General features: G+C 47.5%; 1 pseudogene; it reads left to right on the plus strand.

Moving 5' to 3' along the window:
- The first annotated feature begins 6,817 nt into the window (after positions 1-6,817).
- Positions 6,818-7,024, plus strand: LOC142260757 (U2 spliceosomal RNA; annotated as a pseudogene).
- Positions 7,025-8,435: the final 1,411 nt, after the last annotated feature.

An 8,435-nucleotide genomic window follows, 5' to 3' on the forward strand; every position in this document is an offset into this window, starting at 1 on the left:
CCTCTGAGAGCCATGACTTGTTCATCTTGGTTCTTTTAGAGACACAGCGAGGGGACTCCAACCACAGTCTCCCTCGTTTCCACTCACTGGGCCACACACACCCCACTTGACTGGCATCGGTTGAGCTCCCTTTTGAAAAAGAAAAAGATGCTTTGCATGAAGCACTCTCAAAAATACGCGTGCCTTTCCCGTCCCCTGGCTGACCCAGGGGAAGAAAAGTCCTCTGAGAGCCATGACTTGTTCATCTTGGTTCTTTTAGAGACACAGCGAGGGGACTCCAACCACAGTCTCCCTCGTTGCCACTCACTGGGCCACACACACCCCACTTGACTGGCATCGGTTGAGCTCCCTTTTGAAAAAGAAAAAGATGCTTTGCATGAAGCACTCTCAAAAATACGCGTGCCTTTCCCGTCCCCTGGCTGACCCAGGGGAAGAAAAGTCCTCTGAGAGCCATGACTTGTTCATCTTGGTTCTTTTAGAGACACAGCGAGGGGACTCCAACCACAGTCTCCCTCGTTGCCACTCACTGGGCCACACACACCCCACTTGACTGGCATCGGTTGAGCTCCCTTTTGAAAAAGAAAAAGATGCTTTGCATGAAGCACTCTCAAAAATACGCGTGCCTTTCCCGTCCCCTGGCTGACCCAGGGGAAGAAAAGTCCTCTGAGAGCCATGACTTGTTCATCTTGGTTCTTTTAGAGACACAGCGAGGGGACTCCAACCACAGTCTCCCTCGTTGCCACTCACTGGGCCACACACACCCCACTTGACTGGCATCGGTTGAGCTCCCTTTTGAAAAAGAAAAAGATGCTTTGCATGAAGCACTCTCAAAAATACGCGTGCCTTTCCCGTCCCCTGGCTGACCCAGGGGAAGAAAAGTCCTCTGAGAGCCATGACTTGTTCATCTTGGTTCTTTTAGAGACACAGCGAGGGGACTCCAACCACAGTCTCCCTCGTTGCCACTCACTGGGCCACACACACCCCACTTGACTGGCATCGGTTGAGCTCCCTTTTGAAAAAGAAAAAGATGCTTTGCATGAAGCACTCTCAAAAATACGCGTGCCTTTCCCGTCCCCTGGCTGACCCAGGGGAAGAAAAGTCCTCTGAGAGCCATGACTTGTTCATCTTGGTTCTTTTAGAGACACAGCGAGGGGACTCCAACCACAGTCTCCCTCGTTGCCACTCACTGGGCCACACACACCCCACTTGACTGGCATCGGTTGAGCTCCCTTTTGAAAAAGAAAAAGATGCTTTGCATGAAGCACTCTCAAAAATACGCGTGCCTTTCCCGTCCCCTGGCTGACCCAGGGGAAGAAAAGTCCTCTGAGAGCCATGACTTGTTCATCTTGGTTCTTTTAGAGACACAGCGAGGGGACTCCAACCACAGTCTCCCTCGTTGCCACTCACTGGGCCACACACACCCCACTTGACTGGCATCGGTTGAGCTCCCTTTTGAAAAAGAAAAAGATGCTTTGCATGAAGCACTCTCAAAAATACGCGTGCCTTTCCCGTCCCCTGGCTGACCCAGGGGAAGAAAAGTCCTCTGAGAGCCATGACTTGTTCATCTTGGTTCTTTTAGAGACACAGCGAGGGGACTTCAACCACAGTCTCCCTCGTTGCCACTCACTGGGCCACACACACCCCACTTGACTGGCATCGGTTGAGCTCCCTTTTGAAAAAGAAAAAGATGCTTTGCATGAAGCACTCTCAAAAATACGCGTGCCTTTCCCGTCCCCTGGCTGACCCAGGGGAAGAAAAGTCCTCTGAGAGCCATGACTTGTTCATCTTGGTTCTTTTAGAGACACAGCGAGGGGACTCCAACCACAGTCTCCCTCGTTTCCACTCACTGGGCCACACACACCCCACTTGACTGGCATCGGTTGAGCTCCCTTTTGAAAAAGAAAAAGATGCTTTGCATGAAGCACTCTCAAAAATACGCGTGCCTTTCCCGTCCCCTGGCTGACCCAGGGGAAGAAAAGTCCTCTGAGAGCCATGACTTGTTCATCTTGGTTCTTTTAGAGACACAGCGAGGGGACTCCAACCACAGTCTCCCTCGTTGCCACTCACTGGGCCACACACACCCCACTTGACTGGCATCGGTTGAGCTCCCTTTTGAAAAAGAAAAAGATGCTTTGCATGAAGCACTCTCAAAAATACGCGTGCCTTTCCCGTCCCCTGGCTGACCCAGGGGAAGAAAAGTCCTCTGAGAGCCATGACTTGTTCATCTTGGTTCTTTTAGAGACACAGCGAGGGGACTCCAACCACAGTCTCCCTCGTTTCCACTCACTGGGCCACACACACCCCACTTGACTGGCATCGGTTGAGCTCCCTTTTGAAAAAGAAAAAGATGCTTTGCATGAAGCACTCTCAAAAATACGCGTGCCTTTCCCGTCCCCTGGCTGACCCAGGGGAAGAAAAGTCCTCTGAGAGCCATGACTTGTTCATCTTGGTTCTTTTAGAGACACAGCGAGGGGACTCCAACCACAGTCTCCCTCGTTTCCACTCACTGGGCCACACACACCCCACTTGACTGGCATCGGTTGAGCTCCCTTTTGAAAAAGAAAAAGATGCTTTGCATGAAGCACTCTCAAAAATACGCGTGCCTTTCCCGTCCCCTGGCTGACCCAGGGGAAGAAAAGTCCTCTGAGAGCCATGACTTGTTCATCTTGGTTCTTTTAGAGACACAGCGAGGGGACTCCAACCACAGTCTCCCTCGTTTCCACTCACTGGGCCACACACACCCCACTTGACTGGCATCGGTTGAGCTCCCTTTTGAAAAAGAAAAAGATGCTTTGCATGAAGCACTCTCAAAAATACGCGTGCCTTTCCCGTCCCCTGGCTGACCCAGGGGAAGAAAAGTCCTCTGAGAGCCATGTCCACATTGTCAGTGGACAGACACGTGTGCTTATCTGCCAGCAGACCCACAGCAGCACTGAAGACAGGTTCCGAGAGAACGCTGGCTGCAGGACACGACAAGATCCCCAAGACGTACGTAGCGAGCTCAGGCAATTTATCAAGATTGGAAGCCAAGAATGAGCAGGGCTCAAGTTGCACATTAATGGAATCGATGTTTCCTTGCATATACTCATATATCTGTGTGTCCTCCTCTTTTTCCTTGTCCAGCTGTTTTGTTTTCGCATGAGTATATGTCCTTGTCACTTTCCAATGTGTTTGAGTTGTTTGTCACCTTTAGGACACCTTTGAGGGTGTTTTCTAGGTGTTTTTCTGTGTTTGTGATTGCCTGCCATTGTTTCCTATTGGCTCGAGTTCGGTTCGTCGAACGTTCGACGAACCGAACTCGAACGGGAGGTCCGTTCGGCGAACCAACCTCGAGCCGAACCGCGACCGGTTCGCTCATCTCTAGTCATGATAACACTTGTACCATCTTTTCATTTAGATTCCACCTACAATTATTTACCGATTCCAGTTCTGAAATAGGCTTTCATGATCTACTCACTAGAATTCTCAAGTGCATAAGGTACTGAGACATATACATGTTCACACCATTATAAAGAACAAAGTATAAACATTGAGGTTTTTCTCACACCCATGTTCCTGTGTTCTTTGATATGATATGTGTTCATTTCCTTCACTATATAGGATTGCAAGTTTTCCATTTGTACCTTAATGGCAATGACGCTATACAATTGAACACATATCATCCTGTTATCCATATAGGTGTGTATTTACCTGCTTGACTATTTTTGGTTGTTTGATCCAGAATGTTTCTCCAGATAGGTCATGTGGAAATTTTCTTTCCTCAGTACAAATGTTTTCACTATGGCTTTGGAAAAATTTTTTGTATGTGCATCATGGTCATTTGACCCATTGTACTCTCAAGTAGCAATATATTGTACTGTTATGTTGTACTATGTACTAATTACGTGTTTATATGGTTTTGTAACCCTTTATGATCTTAGATAACTTTATCCTTGATAAAGACCTAAAAACAAGGTCGAAACGTTGGATGAATTATCCTTTTGCACAAATAAAGAATTTTCAGCATTCCAAGAGTTCTTTTCTTACGTTATTGATCACTATAGTGTGCCAGAGCTATTTCTATTGAATTGACTCTTATTTTTTCTGAGCACCTGCTATATACACAGTGACCCAGACATATTCAAGTTTCATTCAGAAGGCAGAGGGAAGCCTTAGCAGCTGAGCCTATATCTTGGCTTGTGAGCATTAGAACAGGCCGGCGATTACAGGGTAACATGAAAAATGTCCAGCTTGCATTATGACTAGAACATGACAATATCCTTTTAAGTACTAACCTATGATGCGTTCCTAAGCAGTTGATGTTATATGTTCTACATTTCATTTTCTGCATACTTTACAAGTAGTAGAATTTGCTTTGATATAGGCAACTGGATTTTCACAATGAAAAGGCAAAGGATAACGCCCGAAAAAGACGCCATACATTATGTCAGTGCCATCACTGACAAACCTGGATTGACCATGAAATACATCAATCCCCTTAAAGGTGAGTTAAAACAAGTTTTAACTAAATTGCCTTAATATTGTCATGCATTAGAATGACTGTCTTAGGTAATGATAAATATTTTCTACAGGAAGAGGAGTGTTTGCTGAAACTGAAATCGAAAAAGGGAGTTTTGTTGCAGAATATCGAGGCGAGCTCACGTATGCACTTACGATGGTAGACAACTACTCGAGATTTATGGTTGTGGTACAAGTCAAAGATCTAATGGCCCATACTGCAGCGAAGGTCTTCCAAGCACACTTATGCAGACCTCATGGCTACTCAGAGAGAGTCCTCACAGATCAAGGCACAGCCTTTGAAGCGGAAATCTTCAAGGACTTCTGCAGCTTTTACCGATGCAGGAAGATGCGCACTACACCCTACCATGCTCAAACCAATGGTTATCAACCTGCTCAGGACTTTACCCCATATTCCAGATGTGGCCTTACAAGTGATTTATAGAGGGGTAACAATACGTTGGGATCACCGGATCTAATCTCCCTTTTTATACACCCTAAAATCTTGTTTGCTTTAGAATAAACAATAACATCATAAAGGTATAGCAGTACCGTTTCAAAGTTTCGGTGTCCCAAGCAGCATTCCATCAGCCTCTGGAAGGTTCCTGGCAAATTGAACAGCTCGAAGGGCATGCTTTTGAACTCGCAGAGACCCATCGGGGTGGCAAAGGCGGTCTTCTCCCGGTCTGCCTCAGCAACGGACACTTGCCAATAGCGACTAGTGAGATCAAGGGTAGAAAAATAATTTGCAGTTCTCAATGCAGCTAGCTATTCCTCAATACAGGGGAGTGGTGCTGTCCTTCTTCTTTAACAGGACCAACGGAGCTGCCCAGAGGCTACAACTGTCACGGATAACCCCAGCCTCCTTCATGTTGCTCAACATGTCCTTGGTACACTGGTAATGTGCAGGTAGTTTTGGCTTATATCTCTCTTTGATGGGTGGGTGTGCACTTGTGGGGATGTAGTGTTTGACCCCTTTTATTCTTCAAAAGTCTAGCGGATGTTTGCTGAAGACTTGCTCGTATTCTTGCACTAGCCTGTAGACCCCCTTCTTGTGATGTGAAGGTGTGGAGTCAGTGCCTACGTGTAATTCCTTACACCACTCCTCTGGCTGACTTGGTGAGCTGTCACTGAATGGGTGGGCTGAAGCAATGGTGGATGCTGCTGTTTGGATAGCATGTGTATCTACTGAGAACAGCTTATCAATGGTGGCAAATCGGAGCAGCTTAATCTCTTGCTCTCCGCAGTTCAACACTCTCATGGGCACTCTTCCCTTCCATATTAATGAATAAAACTATGATGTAAATAGCATATAGATACCCCACAAATGCAGATAAAAGTAGGTTATGGGAAAAGGGGGAAGAGAGAAACAGGAAAATAGTGGAATAAAGTATACCTTCCAGGTGGGAGAGGAAATGGCAGCACAGCCAGTGGAGGTGAAGCAAGGGGAGCCTGCAACTAAAGAGTTGAGAGCGTTATCACATGGTGACTGAGCCTGATTGTAACAGGAGCATAGAGGTGCCGATCCTGTCTTACCTGTGTTGGTGTAGAAGTGGGTGTCCTGTGGTGGAGTCAGCTATGTGCAGTGGTGGCCGTGGGTTCTTTTATGTGCGACCGTAGTAATAGCTGCGCCCACTTCCTGTATGGGAGTGGAATGCAGTGAGGGTAATGGAACGCACGCCTGCGCATTTGTGTTTAACGTCGCGCATGTGCAGAACGGAGAAAAGGCTGCGCTCACTTCCTAATGAAAGGGAGTGAGACGCATCTGGGAAGGGAAGGGAAAAGATTAGGGTTTGGGGATGATGAAAGGGCTTTCTACGGGCAAGGATGGCAAAGGGTGGCAGTGACGGAAAGTCAGGCAGCCTGTCCTGTCCTGTCCTGTCCGTCCGTCTTTTTGTATCATGAATTGGAAAGACTGCAAGGGGGAGGGGAGGTGCTTGTGTCCAAAAGGAGGAGTTATTCAGATTCATTGCAGTGGGCGGCGGCTGCAAAAAGCACCATTCTTCTTGTTTTTGCTCTGCAAAACAGCCTTTTCAAGGGTTGGCTTGGGTGACAAAATGTCTTCTGTAGGCGTGGGTTTGTCTCCCTCTCCCTAAGATGTGTCCGGTATAGGCCAGGGTGCCACTCAAGGCCGTAACCAATTCGGGTTATAGCTTCTCGGCCTTTTGGCTAAGATCAAGTGTAGTTTCGGAGGACGCTACCTTGGTCGGTACTGGAAGGTGCCTGGGATTGCACGTCTGCCGGCCTTGAGGAAGTGTGTGCGCCTTCTGGTGACACATAGCCCTCTTGTGCCTGGACGGTTCCCAGGCAACGGGAGGCGATCACCTTTGTTATTTTGAAGTCCTACTGATAAACAGAAAAAAAAAAAAATTAAATCTGTTCTTATCAGTTTAATATCTGATACGTCCCCTCTCTGGGGACCATATATTAAATGGATTTTTAGAACAAGGAGATGGAAAAAATCTTGCTCTGTCCACTCCACGCATTGACCTGGTATTGCAGTACCTCCAGGACCGGTGCACCCCTTCTTAACCCAGTTTCCAAAAGCAGAACTCAATTCACCTGATTCAAATGAGCCCCATTAGTGAATTGAAAGAAAGCAAAAACTTTATATGCACCTCAATTTGGCCAATTCACTTTTCACACTTTCACCCTTTTTTTTATCTTTCACACCTTTTACTTGCTTTATTGATGCAAAAAGCTGTGCCAAATAGCAAACTCATCTCCACTCAACTTGACCAACTCTGCTATGTCCCGTGCAGTATCTTATTCTCAGTCTTATCTAGATCATTTGCAATTGAATAGAATAGATCCCTTTTGGCTGCTTATGACTGTGTAAAATATGTAGCTTTACTGGGCTGGGATGAGAGAATCCATTGAAGCATGGTGTAGGGATTGTGGTTCCTGTGTGCTAAGAAGAGAGGCTGGCACCAGCCAGAAAGCCCCATTGCAGCCAATAATCACTTAATAACTTTTTCAACTTGTCATCATATGGGAGGCCTTCCATTCCTTGTAGTAGTCTAGTTGCCCACCTTTGAACTGACTCTAACTTCTGAATGTCCTTATTAAAATGTGGAGCCCAAAACTGGTTCCCATATTCCAGATGTAGCCTTACAAGTGATTTATAGAGGTGTAACAATACGTTGGGATCACGGGATCTAATCTCCCTTTTTATACACCCTAAAATCTTGTCCCAAGCAGCATTCCATCAGCCTCTGGAAGGTTCCTGGCGCATTGCACAGCTCGAAGGGCATGCTTTTGAACTCGCAGAGACCCATAGGGGTGGCGAAGGCGGTCTTCTCCCGGTCTGCCTCAGCAACGGACACTTGCCAATAGTGACTAGTGAGATCAAGGGTAGAAAAATAATTTGCAGTTCTCAATGCAGCTAGCGATTCCTCAATACGGGGAATGGTGCCGTCCTTCTTTTTTAACAGGATCAACAGAGCTGCCCAAAGGCTACAACTGTCACGGATAACCCCAGCCGCCTTCATGTTGCTCAACATGTCCTTGGTACACTGGCAATGTGAAGGTGGTATTGGCTTATAGCTCTCTTTGATGGGTGGGTGTGCACCTGTGGGGATGTGGTGGTGGACCCCTTTTATTCCCCCAAAATCTAGCGGGCTTCCCACCGGTAACCCGCTCCCCAGCTTGGATGGATGCTGAGGGAGCCCCTTTTGCCCGCAGGCTCTGGCCCTGGGAACTGTAGCCTTGGCGGTGACTGTGCTTCCCTCTACGGTGTGAGCTGTTGCCTTCAATCGGGTCTTGACTGCTGGGAAACCCTGGAGGTTCCTGTCGCTAACGGATTTGACCGGTTTTACGGCGACTCCTAGCCTGGTCGGGGTCCGTAGGCCCTGCCGGATGGTGCTGGCTTCTCTTCACTCCCCGATCTGGTACCGGCGGGCCACCGCCCATCCCCGGTCCGTACGGTTCACTCCAAT

Source organism: Anomaloglossus baeobatrachus, unplaced genomic scaffold (genome assembly GCF_048569485.1).
Source record: "Anomaloglossus baeobatrachus isolate aAnoBae1 unplaced genomic scaffold, aAnoBae1.hap1 Scaffold_178, whole genome shotgun sequence".
Taxonomy (NCBI): Eukaryota; Metazoa; Chordata; class Amphibia; order Anura; family Aromobatidae; genus Anomaloglossus; species Anomaloglossus baeobatrachus.